A 15,239-nucleotide genomic window follows, 5' to 3' on the forward strand; every position below is an offset into this window, starting at 1 on the left:
TGCCCATGCCTGTGCTAGAGCTAAGCATCTATAGGCTCTTGGACGGAACAATAGACTATGCAAGGCATGAAGCTGCAGGGGGCCTCGTGGGGGGAGAAATTTCTTTTCCCTGTTCTGAGAGACTGACAGCTAAGGGCACTAAGAGAAAAAACTTTCTGCTCTCTGCACAATTGTTCTAATGACTGCATCTGCTCAGCCACTGATAAGAAATCATAAAAAGTTTTGCAGACAAAGATTTGTAGACAGTCCCTATTCAGTGTACAACAGGCTCTTGTGCACTTCTCTACCCCCAGCTCCCCTCCCCAAGTGCTCTGTACTGTAGTGATGCTGGAGAAGTCCGCAGAGCCAGTTCTGCTCTCTCAGAGATGGACAGAATGAGTGTAATAAGCTGAGGCTGGGAGCACAATCATCTGTTGGTTTTCTGTATGTGTTTTCTGCACACCACATGTGTTTGTATGTGTGAAAAAATGCATGTTTTATCACAGAAGCGAATGTAATTGATAATGAAAATACTCCCAGTGCTTAACTGCTGTCAGTTTTTATTGCAGGGAGAAAACACATTCAAGTGTGCACTAGCCAATTGAAGAACATTGGTTCTCAGTTTACCTGTGCAAAAGCGAGGTGTGTGTGTGGGGAAGGGAGGTGAGGGGGGCCCCCATCCAAAGTTTTGCAGGGGAGGGGGGGGGGGCAGTGATTTCTAGTTACGTCCCTGTATAGGCTGACTGCTCTTGAATTACATCTATTCACCTTGCATTATTATTATTATTATTATTGTTATTATTATTACAAAGCATTTCATGAATTATCTCCCTTCAAAAAAAAAATATCTCAAAATAAGCTGTTCCCAAATCAGTTAATTTCAGTAATACTCTTTGTGATTGGCTGCCATGTGTCTGCTGACTGTGATGTAGAGGGTCAAAGTTAAGCCCAATGATGTAGTATAGGGGGCGGATCAAAGGCGCTAAGTGTTCGCGGGTTCGACGCGAACGCGAATCCGCGTTGTTCGCGCGAATAAGTTAGCAGGCGAACCATTCGGGCCATCTTTAGTACTAATACTCCTTGATCTTTCCTCAACCTTTGACACTGTCAGCATGCTCTGCTTCTCCAGACACTCTCATCACTGGGTCGCAAAACTATCTCCAGAATAAATCCCTTCCTCACACAAGAGACTACTAAAATGCTTTAACATGGCCTAATCATGTCCCTGCTTTGTGTTCAGCACACTATATTAGTAGGGTATATGATGAGTGGCTGGGCATATGTATTCATGTTAGTGATGAGCACAAATTTCACATAATTGTAATTTTGCATCGTAATTTGCAATTACGAATCAAAAATATCAAGAAAAATTGTGTAATTTTTTTTGCCAATTTTGAGCGGTTAATAGTAAAGCCATTGTCACCAAAACGGCAAAGAATGTTAAGAAGAAGAGTGGGAAAAAAGTAAAGAATTTTTCAAAAAACACCCTGTAGTTTTTGAGAAAAATTGTTTTTAAACTCAGAAACCTGACAAATAAAAAATATTTTCCTTTGCATTTTTAAAATAGGATTTTTCAGAAACTACAAAGTCTATTTGAAAAATTCGAATCATCACTAATTGATGGCACAGATTCAGGGGTGTAACAAGGTCCCACCGGGCCCCCCTGCAGAAATACTGAGCGGGCCCCCCACCCTGGGGCCTGCTTGGGGCTGTTTTGGGGGGCTGGAGGGGTTGCAGCATGAGGGGAAAGCCATGCTGCACTTTGGTAGGGAGGGGGGACGGTCCCCCCTCCCTCACCTCGGGCTCTTCCCTCTGCGCTCCCCTCCAGCGTTGAATAGTTTGTGTATGCAGGCGGCGGGCAGCGGCAGATACATACCTTTCCCCTCATGCTGCGACCCCTCCAGCCCCCCAAAACGGCAGGGGCTGCAGGCCCTATTGTTCCGCCAGTGCACAGATGCCATTCTTTCCATTAAGCCAGCTCATCAGGAGGAGCAGTTAATAAAAGATGCAGCCAAAAATGTGCGCAATTGTTATTTATCGATATATGTGGGCGCAATTGTTATTTATTGAAATATAGAAAGCCAATACACTATTAAGTGGGTGTCTGCAATTAAATTAAAATTGTATTATTATTTTTTTTTCTTTAAACTCAGCGCACATAAAGTCTCAACTATTCGCGTAACAGCTTATTTGCCGCACACGTGAGCTAAGAGGTGCTTTCATCATAGTTTGTAATGCAGTATACCTTTTTCTAAATTAATTAATCTTTATTTATACCTTTATAGCGCAGTGGAAAGAACACCTCCCCCATCCCTTCACTTAAAATACCATAGCCTTGGCCTCGCTATAATATAGTATATCCATCTCCATTCCTCCGTCTAACATACTTCTCACTCCTACATTCATTCCCACACACATCTACTGCATTCATCACATCACGACCGTCTCCACTATTTTACAACATATCCATCTCTCCTCTCTCATCTAACATCCTTTGCACTTGTACCTTCAACTCCCACTCACATCTACCACATTCATCACTCGTTCCCTGTCTTATATGTGCCTCCCCCCATCTCTACCAAGGGTATACCTCAGATCACTATGATCAATTAAGTAAACCCTGCCCCTCTAAGTGGACTCCTCCAAATTTTCAACAAGATGGTTCACAAGTTTTCCCCACAATCATACCTTTTGTATTATTTTTAGCGGGGATCAGGGGATGTTTAGGTTAGGCACCACCGGGGGGGGGGGGGGGTCTTAGGGTTAGGCACCACCAGGGGGGACTTAGAGTTAGGCACTTCCGGGGAGGTTTTAGGGTTAGGCACCACCAAGGGGGTCTGAGGGTTAGGCACCACCAGGGGAGGGTCTTGGGGTTAGGCACCACCAAGGGGGTCTTAGGGTTAGGCACCACCAGGGGGGACTTAGGGTGAGGCACCACCAGGGTTGTTTTAGGGTTACACACCACCAAGGGGGTCTTAGGGTTAGGCACCACCAGGGGAGGGTTCTGTGTGAGAGTAGGGAGAGGTTAGGTTATAGTTATGTCAACATTATCGGTAAATTTACCAATAATGGAATACTGCAATTAAATCGTTAATTAACTTTTTTGTTATGATTTTCGTTATTTAGCGTTGCTCTTAAATTGTTATTTACCAATATTGCTAGTAATATCGTTATTTAACGTAGCGCCTAAATTAGCTTACAACTTTTTCAAATGTATGCTCATCAGAACCTGTCTTACCCTTTCATTGTTTATTTATGATGTTGACATTCTTGCAGTGGCCATGTGTTTTGAATTAATGAGGGTGTGGAAAACAATACAATACATGCCCTAATGCCATAAAATGATTTGAATCAGCCTACTACATTTAACACAGTTTGACAGTTATTTTGCTAAAGAAAGAATCTAATCAACCCTCTTCTTATAGCATAATATACAGTAATAATAATAATAAAGTGTTATGTAAAGAAGTAACACATGTAGATTATAAGAGGTGCAATAATTAGAGGAAAAAAACAATATAAATGAATAAGGTCTTGGTAAATAACATCATTATTATAATCTATTTATAATAAAAAAAAAACCACAAACCTATTACAAGAAAGTGAGTGGAATTCTTCCCAGTGGGGACACAAACAGCAGTATTAACTTGACAGAGCTTCTAACTCTCCCCATGTTCCCCTATATTAGCAAACATTGGTTTATTGACTAGTTTAGAATTAATCAAAACAAAAATTATTGACTTTCATTTACTTCTACACACAGAGCATTGGTCGACCGTAGATCATTATGCTATGGATGATGATGAAAACTGCCCAAAGCAAAGTGGCTGCTACAGGGTTATGGGGACGTGTGACTGTGTCACTAAACATACTTGTTTCCTAGACTTCAGTTTATCCTCATATGATCCTCTGTACTGTGACCCACAGTTTGATGACCGTAAGTTTTTAGTTTTTTTTTTGCATTTTGATAATTGCTTTCTATGTGATATTTATACAATATACAGTATATTGATATAGAGTGTATACATACACACACACACACACACACACACTAGGGCCTCGATTTACTAAAGCGTGATAACTCAGTTATCATGTGTAAAGCCTTTGCATGTGCAAAGCGTGTGTAAAGGCTTTGCACGTGCTAAGTATCATTATCACGTGCTAAGTATCATTTTCATGTGCTAAGTATCATTTTCACATGCTAAGTATCATTATCATGTGCTAAGTATCATTATCACGTGAAGTCACTGCAGATCACACAAACAGAATGTAGATCATGAATTATTACTGTATACAGTACATAAAGCGACGGACATTAAACTTTGTGCATGCCGTATTACATTAATGCACATGTTAATGTAAGCACCATTGCTGATTTCATTACCAAACTCTATCTTCTGATCGTACAAGGCACCGTAGTTTTCATATTGGTGGTAGCACCAGTGTTGCTTATCCGGATTCTGGATATCCGAATTACCCGGATAATCCGAACTTTTTCATCTATCCGACCACGGATCCAGATTCCGGATATCTGGGCAAATCCGGAATGTGGTATCCGGATTTGCAGCGATATCCGGATCCAAATACTGTAACTAGGGAGATGACGTCCATGACGTCATTGAGCGAATCAGAGGGCTCCCAGCAGAAGCCCTAGCAACCAATCACAGAGGGGAACTCTAGCCAGCCCCCCCTGTATATAAAGCAGTGGCCATGTTGAGGGAACTCGTCTTTGCTTTGTGGCTGCTCACTGAGAGACATCTCCAGTGCTGTATGGCTAAAGAAAGTGCTTTCTACTGTGTTAAACCCAGCGGTTTTGCACATAAACACCTGTACTATACCACTGTGTTATTGCTGTTTAGATAGCTAGCTTGTTGTATTGTGATTTTTGTTAGTGTGTGTGACAGTCTCTGCTGCAGCAGCTCTGCTAGTTACTTAGGTGTCTGTGTTTGCTGTTTGTGCACACAGGCCAGGCCTGTGCAATTAGCCTTAGCTACAGTATAGTTTAGGGCATAGGATTACTGTGTTATTGTGTAGTTATTTAGTACTGCAGTGCTAGTTGTTAGTTGTTAGAGTAGTACTGTCTGTGTTAGCTTCCTACTACAGATTACTGCATTTCTGCTGCGCTGCTGAGTGTCAGTGTGTGTGACAGATAGACCGTTAGTGTGCACACTGTCTTCTTCTACTTGCTGTCTGTCACTCCGTGTTGATTCATCAAAGTCCAACACCAATTTCAATAAAGTGCAAGTACCCCACATCCATCTGGTGACATCATCATCACACAAACTTGCACTATGTCTGCTGGCACTGGCACCCGGGCGAAGGGCATCAAAGGCAAGAAGAGAGGGAAACATTGCTGGCACCATCACCGCCAGCAGTTCTGCCGCACCAGTGTCCATTCCTCCGCTAGCCACTGGCCGTGGATGCACTGGGCGCCCAGCTGATAGGGGGAGTCACGCTGCTGATGCGCAGCAGCGTGTAGCGGGCCATTTTTCAGCAGGGTTGGCACCGCAAATTGGAGGAAAAAGACGCCGAGCCTGTGATGCAGCTGATGGTGGATGAGCAGGCCACCACCAGATCTACAACAGACACCTCCACCCCCACCACCACTCCTGTTTGCAAGAGCAGCAGCAGCCGCCCAGCAGTGCATGGGGACTCATCGGTCATCATGTTGACCCCAGCGGGCAGCCTACCCTCAGTCAGTGCGCGCTTTACTCCAGGCACCGCGAGCACAATCAGGGCTGTTACCAGCGAGTTTGAGAAGGATGTTCTGGGCGCAAAGGGGTATGTGGAGGAGTCACAGATGGTGACAGTGATTGTTGGGGGGGGGGGGGGGAGTCCTTGCCTAATGTGTCAGCAGAAGAGAAGGGGGATGTTGTTAGCTCTGAGTCTAAGGAGGAGGATGCGACCATGGGTCTGGCACGGAGGATCAGCATCGCTGACATTGGCAGGAGCAGCAGTGGGCATGGAATGCGGGACCCACAGCCTGCTGCTTCATCTTCTGTCACTAAAACCAGCCGCACCACTCAACCCCAGGCCCCAACCACCGCAGGGCCAACCACCGCAGGGAGAAAAAAAGCAGCAGCAGCCCAATCAGGGCGTAAGGGAAAATTCCAATCCCCAATCTTGCAGTTTTTTGATCTGCCCTCATTGGACAGCAAGTTTGTCACTTGCAGCATGTGCCAGGTGAAGCTGAGCAGAGGTTGCAACCCCTCCAACTACGGCACCTCCAGCCTCATCAACCACCTGGCAAATAAACACTATCATGAGCATAAGGAGTTCAAGAGGCTGAAGGAAGCTGACGCTGGCAGTGCCTGGCCAAAAGCACCACCAGAACCCCCTTTGCCATTCCTGCCGACACTGAGGCCTGTTCAGGCAGCCAGTCCTCAGTGGTCTCCTCTGCTCCCTCCTCGGCTTCCCGTGCAAGCCAAAAGCGACACCAGACCCTGCTGAGTGAGTCGTTTGTGGTCAGGGCTCAGCCTCCCGGCAGCCGTAGCGTCCGCCAGCTGTATGACCTGCTTGCACAGGCCATGTCCTCCCAACTCCTCCTGTACTCCTTTGTGCAGGAGGGGAGCGACATGTGTGCGCTCCTGCAGTGTGCCACGCCGGATTGGCCAATTCCCACCCGGCATTATTTTTCATGCTCGACCATCCCAGCACTGCACCACTTCGCAATGGCCAATGTGCAATGTGGCCTAGACCATGCGGTGGGTGAGCGTGTCCATGTGACCTTGGACTCATGGTCAAGCCGGTTTGGGACAGGCCGGTACCTTTCTTTCACTGCGCACTGGGTCAGTTTGGTGGAAGGGGGTGAGGAGGGGAGAGCAGCATCGGGCACAGCAGCAATCCAGTGGGTGGTGCCACCCCGCAGCAGGGTCAGGGGAAGTGCAGCAGGTTCCGCTGATCCGGTTCCACCCTCCGGCAAACCCCCTGCTGCCAAATGCCCCCACCTCAGCAGCAGTGTGAAGGCCCGCCACTGCCAAGCGCTGCTGGAGATGGTCAGCTTGGGGAAGGGCAAGCTGACGGCAGACCACGTCCTGGCCAAACTCCGAGACCAGGAGAGGAGTTGGCTGACCCCCAGAGGCCTCAGAGTCGGAGAGCTGGTGTCTGACAATGGGGCCAACCTGCTTGCTGCCATCCACCGGGGAGACCACCGGGGAGACCTCACCCACATACCTGGTGGTGCAGAAATTTCTGAGCACCTACCAGAGGATGGACCCACTTTTGAAAGCGGATCGGAAAACGGTGGGTTATTTATGCCGCTTGGGCGGTGCCTCAGTGGCCCTGGAAGGCGTGCAGAAGGAGCTGCACCTGCCACGGCACCGTCTGATCATAGACATTCCAACACAGTGGAATTCCACCCTGGCCGAGTTGGAACGTCTGGTTGAACAGAGGCATGCTGTCAACCGATACCTGGCTAGAGCCACCACGGACGCCACCGTGTCCGGGACCGGAACCGACCACCTCCCAGACATCATCCTCAATGTTGAGTAGGAAAAAACGCAGCTGGTGTGCTTGGTGCTGGCACCCTTCCTGGGGGCCACCAACAGGGTCAGCCTGGACCGTGCGTCACTATGTGAGTGGGTGACCAACCATGGTGTTCATGCTGGACAAGGCCCTCTATGCTCTGCTGGAAGTGGGAGAGGCAGCCTTGATCCAGCATTAGCAGCAGCAACCTGCACAGTCCACCTCTGTGCTGCAGGAGGAGGAGGAGGTTGAGGACTTGGAGTTGTAGGAGTTGGAGGTCCCTGACCTTGAGGATGAGGAGGCACAGCCGAGTGCAGCTGCAGTGGTGCGGGGGTGGAGAGAGCAGGGGGAGGCTCAGGAATCAGAGGAGGAGGACAGCATTGGGGGTGATGAAGATTATGGGCTCGATTCACAAAGCGGTGATAACCCAGTTAAAGACTTTAGGCGTGATAACCATTTTATCATGCCTAAACTGAGTTTAGGCATGATAAGTTTAGATAAGTTTAGATCGCGAGCAAAGTCCCGCACGCAAAGCAGCGCCATTAAACTCTATGCAAAGTGCACCAGACTTTGCTAGCGCAAAACTTTTGATCAGCTGTGCACTGCGGTGCTAACCCAGTTGGTGCTTAAACTTATCACGCCTACAAACTTATCACATCTAAACTTATCATGCCTAAACTTATCATGCCTAAACTGAGTTTAGGCGTGATAAAGGGCTTTTCACCAGGGTGCTAACTGTTAGCACCGCTTTGTGAATCAGGCCCTATGTGTCAGCAGAGATGGCAGCCCTCTTCCCCATTGCAGCACACATGCTGCAGTGCCTGCGCAGTGACCCAAGGGTGAAGCAGATGTGTGCTCGGGAGGACATCTGGATAACCCTGATGTTGGACCCACGGCTGAAAGGGAAGCTGCATCAGTTCCTGCCAGGAGGAGACCCTGTGCGCTGAATGAGGGACTTGCAGCGGTCCCTGGTTTGGCGCTTGGAGGAAGCCTTCCCCCAGACTCCCCCCCCCTGCTGTCACAGTCCAGCCAGCACAGCAGCAGGTGCCTGCGTCCATCAGCAGCAGGTGCCCATCAAACCTGCTGTCTCTCACAAAGGCGCTGTACGCCACGCCGGTACAGCTGCCGACTGAAGAGGTGCCTGCAGCAGCATGTGGCTATCAAAGCCAGAACCAGTGCCTGACCTGGATGGTGGCAGACTACATGGGGTCCTACAGAGGGCTTGACACCGACACCTAGAGATGAGCGTAATGACGTAATTACGATAGTGTAATTACAATTATGTCCGTAAGTACATAATCGTAATGAAGAAGGATTTCACGAAATTTCGCATAAGCGTAATTTCCGCGCAATTTTCGCATTACAGTGGGTATTACGAAATTAATGCGTATGGCCATGCTCCCAAGCGGAAAAGTTGACGCATGGATCAATGTTAGGTAGCCGCCGACTTTAAGGGTTAATAGCAAAGCCCCCTTAAATGCTAAGAGCCTCAAATTTGGAGAGTATATTAAGGAGATCAGAAGGAATAAGAGGAAAACATTTTTTTTTCAAAAAGACCTTATAGTTTTTCAGAAAATCGATGTTAAAGTTTCAAAGGAAAAATGTATACATTTAAAAACCCGCCGACTTTAACGGTTAATAGCAAAGCCTGCTTAAAGTTTAGGAACACCAAATTCCCAGGGTATATTAAGGGGATCAGTGGGAATGAGAGGAAACATTTTTTTTCAAAAAGACCTTATAGTTTTTGAGAAAATCGATTTTTAATTTTCAAGGGGGAAAATGTCTTTCAAATGCGGAAAATGTCCGTTTTTTTTGCACAGGTAACAATAGTGTATTATTTTCATAGATTCCCCCAAGTGGGAAGAGTTTTACTTACTTCGAGTGTGGGAAATATAAAAAAAAACGACGTGGGGTCCCCCCTCCCAGACCTCTTTAACCCCTTGTCCCCCATGCAGGCTGGGATTCTGATTTAAAGGAACCCCATTGGTCTGCTAAGGACCAATGGGGCTCCTTGGAGCCCAAATACAAAGATGCTTAGAGAGCTCTGAGCTATATAGCTCAGAGCTCTGTCGGGTCCGTGCAGGAGGCTAAGTCCCCGCCGGCTCCCGCTGCCCTCCCCGCCTCTCCCACATGTCACCCACATGTCACCCACATGTGGGTGACAGATGTGGGCGGAGTGGACGGCGGGAGCCGGCGGGGACTTAGCGTCCTGCACGGACGCGTAAGTGTATGCGGCGGCTGAGCGGCGAGTGACGTCGGGTGCGGCGTAGTTACAATGTAACAAAGTTGTTACATTGTAATAACTTTGTTACATTGTAACTGATTAGCCAATTTCCGAGGATATTGCGAGGGATCATTTATTTAAAGGGACAGGTAAGTATTAATCGTTAATTAAGAATATTAAAGGACGTTTTTCGTGGTTTTGTTTTTTGTTCAATTAAAATACTTTTTCTAAGTGTTTGTGTGTTTATTTACTTTTAACTCTTAAAGGAAATGGGTAAGGGGTACAAGTACCTCTATACTCATTTCTCCTGGGAGGGGGGGTGGGCATCTGGGGAACCCCTTTTTAAAGGGCACTCCCAGATGCCACCATGAACCCCCCCCCCAGGAAATCGCGGCCTCCACCTCCACCGCCCATCGGAGGTGGAGAAGAGCCCCTTGTCCTTGGATTGGACAAGGGTTTGGAGGGGGAGGGGAAAGCTTGGCTGCCCCTCCCCTTCCGAGACCCCCCAATCCATGGACCATGCGGGCTGGTATAGTCAGGGTGCGGAGCCCCATGCGGCCGGTGCTCCGCATTCTGGCTATCCCAGCCTGCACGGGGGACAAGGGGTTAAAGAGGTCTGGGAGGGGGGACCCCACGTCGTTTTTTTTTTATATTTCCCACACTCAGAACGAAGTAAGTAAAACTCTTCCCACTATGAAATCTATGAAATCTATGAAAATAATACACTATTGTTACCTGTGCAAAAAAAACTGACATTTTCCGCATTTGAAAGACATTTTCCCCCTTGAAATTTAAAAATCGATTTTCTCAAAAACTATAAGGTCTTTTTGAAAAAAAATGTTTTCCTCTTATTCCCACTGATCCCCTTAATATACCCTGGGAATTTGGTGTTCCTAAACTTTAAGCAGGCTTTGCTATTAACCGTTAAAGTCGGCGGGTTTTTAAATGTATACATTTTTCCTTTGAAACTTTAACATTGATTTTCTGAAAAACTATAAGGTCTTTTTGAAAAAAAAATGTTTTCCTCTTATTCCTTCTGATCTCCTTAATATACTCTCCAAATTTGAGGCTCTTAGCATTTAAGGGGGCTTTGCTATTAACCCTTAAAGTCGGCGGCTTTTTTATATGGGAGCGTTATGGTTTAATGCGAAATTACGGTATGAACGAAACGCGAAATTACACGTTGAAAATTACGCTTACGGTATTGTCAATTACGATTTTAATGGCAATTACGCTAACGTAATTTTGCATCGTAATCGCAAATTTCGCATGCGTAATTATAGTAATGCGAAATTACGAAAATTTCGGCTCAACTCTACCGACACCCCTGTGGACCCCTTGGATTACTGGGTTAAGCACCTGGATATTTGGAGTGAGCTGGCGCAGTACGCCCTGGAAGTCCTTGCTTGCCCCCCTTCCAGCGTGCTGTCTGAAAGGTGCTTCAGTGCGGCCGGTGCCGTGGTCACTGAGAAGAACTCTCGTCTGTCCACCCAGTCTGTGGACAGACTGACGTTTCTGAAAATAAACCAGGCTTGGGTGGAAGGTGAATTCCTGGCCCCTGTTGTTGGCAAGAGGGGGACATGAAGTGGCGGGAAATCACTATGCTTGCCTTACCACCCTTTACCACCGCAACCTCCAGGCTCCATCTTGAGTCAAAAAATTTTTTTTTTACAGCCGTGGTACCAACACACTAGGTGCCATGGTCTATCTAAACACAACTGCTGTGTAATTTTTTGGGAAGTGTCTGGGCTGATAACTGTGCTGTCCGAGTTGCGGTGAGGCCCCAACTGCGGCAGTATGACCACTTCCTGCAACCTCTCCTTTGTAATGTTTTAACTGTGCCGTGGTACCAACACTAGGTGCCATGGTGAACTATCTAAACACAATTGCTGTGTAATTTTTGTGGTGGTGTCTGGGCTGAACCCTGTGCTGTCCGAGTTGTGGGGAGGCCCCAACTGCAGCAGTATGACCGCTTCCTGGAACCTATCCTTTGTAATGTTTTAACTGTGCCGTGGTATCAACACTAGGTGCCATGGTGGAATATCTATACTGCCTGACACACCTTACACTTCTTCTCCTCCTCCTGTCTCCTGCTGCCTGTTCTGCTCCCACTGCCAGGGTGCATCTACCTACTCCTCCTGCTGCTGCTGTCTGTGGTACCTACCCACTACCACCAGGGTCCACACAAAACTATATCTTCTGCTGCCAGTGCCACCAGCTATTACGCCACTACAATAGCTGAATCTACCTACTCATCCTGCCGCTGCTGTCTGTGGTACCCACCACCACCAGGGTCCACACAAACCTATATCTTCTGCTGCCGGACAGTGCCACCAGCTATTACGCCACTACAATAGCTGCATTTACCTACTCCTCCTGCTGCTGCTGCTTTCTGTGGTATCCACCAGTGCTGCTCAAATCTGGATCCAGGAGAAATCCGGATATTTCTCTCTGGATATCTCCCAGTTACCTGTATGGGGTGGGCGGGGGGGTCAATCTTACCTGTCTGACGTCTTCTTCGGTCTGTCCCTTGGTGCCTCCCATGATGTGTCCAAGTGGCGGTCACGTGATTACAAAGACTTCCTCCTTCCGGGTTGAAGGAGGAAGTGTTTGTAATCACGTGACGCGCATGGAGCGCATCGTGGAAGGCGCTGAGGGATGGACTAAGAAGACGTCAGACAGGTAAGATTGACCCCCCCGCCCACCCCGCACAGGTTTACTGGGAGATATCCAGATAGCAACTATCCGGGTATCTCCCGGATCCGGATTTGAGCAGCACTGGTACCCACCACCACCAGGGTCCACACAAAACTATATCTTCTGCTGCCAGTGCCACCAGCTATTACGCCACTACAATAGCTGCATCTACCTACTCATCCTGCTGCATCTGCTGTCTGTGGTACCCACCATCACCAGGGTCCACACAAAACTATATCCTCTGCTGCCAGACAGTGCCACCAGCTATTATGCCTCTACAATAGCTGCATCTACCTACTCCTCCTGCTGCTGCTGCTGTCTGTGGTACCCACTACCACCAGGGTCCACACAAAACTATATCTTCTGCTGCCAGTGCCACCAGCTATTATGCCACTACAATAGCTGCATCTACCTACTCCTCCTGCTGCTGCTGCTGTCTGTGGTACCCACTACCACCAGGGTCCACACAAAACTATATCTTCTGCTGCCAGTGCCACCAGCTATTATGCCACTACAATAGCTGCATCTACCTACTAGTGTTGGGCAAACATCTAGAACATCTAGATGTTCGGGTTCGGGCCGAACAGGCCGAACATGGCCGCGATGTTCGGGTGTTCGACCCGAACTCCGAACATAATGGAAGTCAATGGGGACCCGAACTTTTGTGGTTTGTAAAGCCTCCTTACATGCTACATACCCCAAATTTACAGGGTATGTGCACCTTGGGAGTGGGTACAAGAGGAAAAAAAAATTAGCAAAAAGAGCTTATAGTTTTTGAGAAAATCGATTTTAAAGTTTCAAAGGGAAAACTGTCTTTTAAATGCGGGAAATGTCTGTTTTCTTTGCACAGGTAACATGTTTTTTGTCGGCATGCAGTCATAAATGTAATACATATAAGAGGTTCCAGGAAAAGGGACCGGTAACGCTAACCCAGCAGCAGCACACGTGATGGAACAGGAGGAGGGTGGCGCAGGAGGAGAAGAAGGCCACGCTTTGTGAGACACAACAACCCCGGCCTTGCATGAGGGCAAGAAGCGTGCGGATAGCATGCTTTGTACCGCCATGCAGTCATAAATGTAATAAAGATAAGTGGTTCAATAAACAGGGACCACGCGGCAACGCTAACCCAGCAGCAGCAGACGTGATGGAACAGGAGCAGGCGCAGGAGGAGAAGGCCACGCTTTGTGAGACACAACAACCCAGGCCTTGCATGAGGGCAAGAAGCGTGCGGATAGCATGCTTTGTACCGCCATGCAGTCATAAATGTAATAAAGATAAGTGGTTCAATAAACAGGGACCACGCGGCAACGCTAACCCAGCAGCAGCAGACGTGATGGAACAGGAGCAGGCGCAGGAGGAGAAGGCCACGCTTTGTGAGACACAACAACCCAGGCCTTGCATGTGGACAAAAAGCGTGCGGATATATGCAGTCATAAATGTAATACAGATGAGAGGTTCAATAAACAGGGCCCGGAAACGCAACACCATCCCAGATGTTCATTGGTCATGTTACTTGGTTGGGGTCCTGGAGTGTTGCGTAGTCATTTCCAATCCAGGATTGATTCATTTTAATTTGAGTCAGACGGTCTGCATTTTCTGTAGAGAGGCGGATACGCCGATCTGTGACGATGCCTCCGGCAGCACTGAAACAGCGTTCCGACATAACGCTGGCTGCCGGGCAAGCCAGCACCTCTATTGCGTACATTGCCAGTTCGTGCCAGGTGTCTAGCTTCGATACCCAATAGTTGAAGGGTGCAGATGGATGGTTCGACACAGCTACGCCATCTGACATGTAGTCCTTGACCATCTTCTCCAGGCGATCGGTGTTGGAGGTGGATCTGCACGCTTGCTGTTCAGTGGGCTGCGGCTGCATGGGTGTCAGAAAATTTTCCCACTCCAAGGACACTGCCGATACCATTCCCTTTTGGGTACTAGCTGCGGCTTGCGTTGTTTGCTGCCCTCCTGGTCGTCCTGGGTTTGCGGAAGTCAGTCTGTCTGCGTACAACTGGCTAGAGGAGGGGGAGGATGTCAATCTCCTCTCTAAAGTCTCCACAAGGGCCTGCTGGTATTCTTCCATTTTGACCTGTCTGACTCTTTCTTCAAGCAGTTTTGGAACATTGTGTTTGTACCGTGGATCCAGAAGGGTATAAACCCAGTAATTGGTGTTGTCCAGAATGCGCACAATGCGTGGGTCACGTTCAATGCAGTCTAGCATGAATTGAGCCATGTGTGCCAGAGTCCTACCAGAATCCTCATCATCCTCTTGTGAGCGTTGTGATAGTTGTTGTGATGCATCATAGTCGTCACCTTCCTCCTGGTCTGCTTCTGCTGACCATTCGCGTTGAATTGTGGAAGTCCAACGTGCACCGCTCTGGCCCTCGTCAGTGGTGGCATGAAATTCCTGCTCCAACTCCAGCTGTTCCTCCTCCTCTTCTTCGTCATAGCTGCTGGGGCCAGCGTTCCCTGAGGCGGATGGCCTGATGTTGGTACCATCACGCTGATCGTTTTCTCCTTCAGATTCCCCCAGTTGCATCATGACAGCTGTTTCCTTGATTTTTAACATCGACCTCTTCAGTAAACACAGCAGTGGTATGGTAATGCTGACTGAAGAGTTGTCACTGCTCACAAGCAACGTGGATTGCTCAAAATTTTGGAGGACTTGGCAGAGGTCCAACATGTTGGCCCAATCGGATCCACAGAAGCTTGGCAGCTGGCCGGATGCGCCTCGGTACTGCGCCGTCATGTACTGGACCACTGCACTCTTCTGCTCGCAAAAGCGGGCTAGCATGTGCAGCGTAGAATTCCAGCGCGTAGGGACATCACACAGCAAGCGATGGTGGGGGAGATTGAAGCGCTCCTGCATCTTGGCGAGTGC

The 15,239-nt window shown here is 48.1% G+C and overlaps 1 long non-coding RNA gene across 1 annotated transcript in view; it reads left to right on the plus strand.

The window, feature by feature from the left end:
- LOC137521464 (uncharacterized) overlaps positions 1-15,239 on the plus strand; it is a 38,284-nt gene that overhangs the window by 917 nt on the left and 22,128 nt on the right. The window contains exon 2 of the long non-coding RNA XR_011022126.1: positions 3,743-3,916. This is a non-coding gene — a long non-coding RNA (uncharacterized lncRNA). The remainder of the gene's footprint in view (positions 1-3,742; positions 3,917-15,239) is intronic.

The sequence above is a fragment of the Hyperolius riggenbachi genome, chromosome 6 (genome assembly GCF_040937935.1).
Source record: "Hyperolius riggenbachi isolate aHypRig1 chromosome 6, aHypRig1.pri, whole genome shotgun sequence".
NCBI lineage: Eukaryota > Metazoa > Chordata > Amphibia > Anura > Hyperoliidae > Hyperolius > Hyperolius riggenbachi.